Here is a 3,636-nt window from a genome sequence, read left to right as displayed (position 1 = left end):
TGTGTGAGTCAAGTCTCAATGATGGGAGGTTCACGTCTTTATTGGAATTGTTGAGACGTTCACCGCCTCCTAAATTCTTCACATAGTCTTAAAGGTGATCCCATAACCATAACCACTCGTCTTGTACACATTGTTTCCCTTTGAATGTGAATGAATTTAGTTCTGTTATCTCAAGTAGGTCTATCACTTCTGAAACCACTTTCGGTTTTATAGTTGTATTTTCGCTAGCGTTTCTTTGACTATTTAAATCGTTTCTTTGACCAGAATGTTAATGTAAATGTTGCTAGGCCTTTATCAAATAAAGTGGTTAAATACCTATAAAAGTTAAATTAGTTACAGGTGTATATCCATAAATAAATTTTTACACGCTTAATTAGTAGCTAACTAGAATTTCGTGTTATTTAACAGCTGATATGAAGGACGAAAAGGTGTTTTCGGGAAATAGTGACGTCACAAGATAATCAGCTTATCCCAAGTCCTGAGGGATGAGGCGGGATAAGGGAGTAAACAGAGCTTAACACTCACAGACTGAGTTTATAATTTAATAAATTTTATTAAATTGGCATGGGGCTTAGGCTATCTTAGTAAAAAGTTTAAATGTGAGTGTAGTTCAGTTGGAGTTCAAACATGTTTTAATACCTAATATATAAATTAGTATTACGTAAAGCAAGGTAAATGTATATGGTTCATGCATTGTTAGTAATAGGGATTATAAAGAAATCCATCTGAAGAGTTGAATAATAGGTTTCCTTTGCAAAGTATGGTAGAAGATAACGACAACGATTAAAATTAACAAATATTAGAGGAAGAGTAGCCTATAAAGTTTCAAATATAAGTTAGAATACCATGAACAATGTTTTGCTACCAGTACAGGATTTTGAAAATCATAAATATATCATAATATAATTGGATATACCAAAACTTTGGGCAATTGCCAACAAATAGGCATGTGCTTTTGTTACAATAATTGACAAAAACAATGAATGATGTGATATGGCAAGGGACAAATGTATTTTTACAAAATGTTCATAGCATTAAAAAAAAAAACACTTGTTAAAGGATATAGATTTAGATATGTTATAGGTTAGGGCCTAGTAAAGGTATACACTAAATTCATAGTTGACCTATTGGTATGTGAACATGCACTTGGGAATATACTCTTGTATTTTTGTGGAAGACCAAAATAGAATCAAGAATCCACAGCGGGTTCACGTATCTGTCAAGGACTTATTGGAATTGTTGGGAGGCTCCAAACTTCCAAGTGTGAGATGGGCTTTGAAAGCTTTACTGCATTTTGTAATTTTATTGGACGTAGAAAATTTAATTCAGGCGATGTTATGGAACTAAATAACTGCTTGATCAGCATCGAATGTGTTTTTAATTTACCCGAAAGCACAAAGATACGTCAAATAACACTTATAATAATATATTTATACCTCTTTACTCACAAGACGGTAAATACCTATACAAGATAGTAAATGATGATCAATATATTATTATTATTATGAGTTATTATTATTATGAGTGTTATTTGACGTATCTTTTGTGCTTTCATGTTATGGAATACAAATTATATAATTATTCATCGTTAAACAATCAGGTTTTATAGTTAATATTCCTAAGAAATCATAATTATTTTGTCTAATAAATTCAAAAGATTTTAGTTTTGAAGATGTACCAACCATATAAGTTATATATTTTGGCACCTATACATGTACCTAGGACAGAAATAATTAATTCGAAAATCTAGATTTAATCCAAGTATCATAAAAAGCTAAATGTAAACCAACAATGTACTCTCACCAAATTAGGTACTTTATTAATTTACGTCTTGGTATACCTCTATGTTAATAGTTCCGATTAATTCTTGGTCGTTTAGAGAAAACTGATGAATTATTCGATCGATCTAAAACTATTTCAACCTTATAAGAAGTTTTAAAAATATTTAAATATTGCAAATTCGTATGACGCGAAACATAGAAATATCAATATTAAATTTTAATCAATGCAGAACTACAACTAAGACTAATTGATACTATAGAACTGTTTATAACTAGGTAAAAAAATCACGTTTTGCACAAGGGTTGATATTTATTCCCAAGTGAACTGCAGATAGTTAAGTGGTATACACTGGTTTAAGTAATAAAGTTCAAGGCTTTATGATGGCGTTGTTTTCTGAATCAAGGTAGATAAGAAACATAATATGTTACAATGCCTTAATCTGCCGTATGACCCTACTTCATCTTATTGGCTTACCTGTTTTGATGCTATTTTTGCAATATTATCTTCCTATCCTACAAAAACATCTTTAATACGCGTAAACTATTTTAAGAACTATATTATTATGCGGAAAAGTTAGAAATAATGTCTACGATATTTATTTAAAGTAACGTTCTTGAATCGATTAAAATTTATAAAATAAAAATGTATCAACATTTCCTATCATAGATTATCTTACTTAAAATTGTGGATGTATATAAAATTGTAAGCCAATTTTAGAGATTTACATTGGAACCTCAATTATTAATTTACAAATTAACACACTTATTTCAACATGAATAATTTTTGTAGTAACAACTACAAGATTCATTAAAATTAAACTCTCTTTTTATATACTTTTAGTTATCTTAACTATTGTATACACAGTATGTGAAGCAAACTGAAGGATTTAACAAATATATTATGTAAACAACTCGTACAGAATTTATCTCTAAAATCACAGCAATCTAATGTAAACTATCCAACCTTGTACAAACAGAACCCTTTAATCGGATCAGCTGACCATAATCCTGGGATTGGTAATAATATTGGTTTACCTCGGGTATATTATACACCTAGCCTACATTTGTGAATATTCAATACTAACCTCCGATTTATGATGACAATTTGTAACTTTTAGTTGATAACATACCTTGTTTTCTGCTTATAGGTACACTTATTGTACAAGGTTATTTTCATTTTTAGTTTTTTTCCTGTACAAACGGTGAATAAAAAAAAGTAGTTTTTTAACAAATTTTTTACGTAAACGAAATTTTTTGACCTGATTTAAAAAGCACAATCAATTTGTACATTTTAAAATAAGATAGTTAATTATCGAATGTTGTCGTGATTCACCGAGGTTTAACTTTAAAAGCCTGACGAACAACTTTTAAATCCTATAAACATTTGTCATAAAATATTAATGTATTTATATCATAAAAATACATAAAAGAACTTTACCATAGTTGAGGTTTTAAAATAAATCATTGTATTTTTAGACTCAAATCGTTGTATTCAAGTTTAGCAATAACTCCTTTAAAGACCTTACATTGCCTATATTTTTATGAGCGTTAAACCTGAATTATCTTAAATTGGCCTTGTTTTCCCATTAATGGAACCCAACGAGAAAGCATTTGCGTGTCGTTGATAACGGAAGTCCCACAAAAAGTCCACTAAAAACTAAATAAAATGAATCCAAGCTGATCTTACGTATGTTTACATTTTGTTGAAAGTAGTCTAAATTATGCATATTATTTTGGTTTAAAAACCATTTACTTAATATTTTTATCTTAAATAAACACCTAAGTACATGTAAAGAAACTAGGTTAGGACAACCTAGGCATTTTATATAAACTAGTTTTGGTAAAAAATATGCTT

Source organism: Macrosteles quadrilineatus, unplaced genomic scaffold, assembly GCF_028750875.1.
Source record: "Macrosteles quadrilineatus isolate MER2022 unplaced genomic scaffold, UCM_ALF_1.0 Scaffold_2__2_contigs__length_208266976, whole genome shotgun sequence".
NCBI classification, from domain to species: domain Eukaryota; kingdom Metazoa; phylum Arthropoda; class Insecta; order Hemiptera; family Cicadellidae; genus Macrosteles; species Macrosteles quadrilineatus.
The sequence above is the reverse complement of the archived record's forward strand: the minus strand, read 5'-3'. Positions refer to the sequence as shown.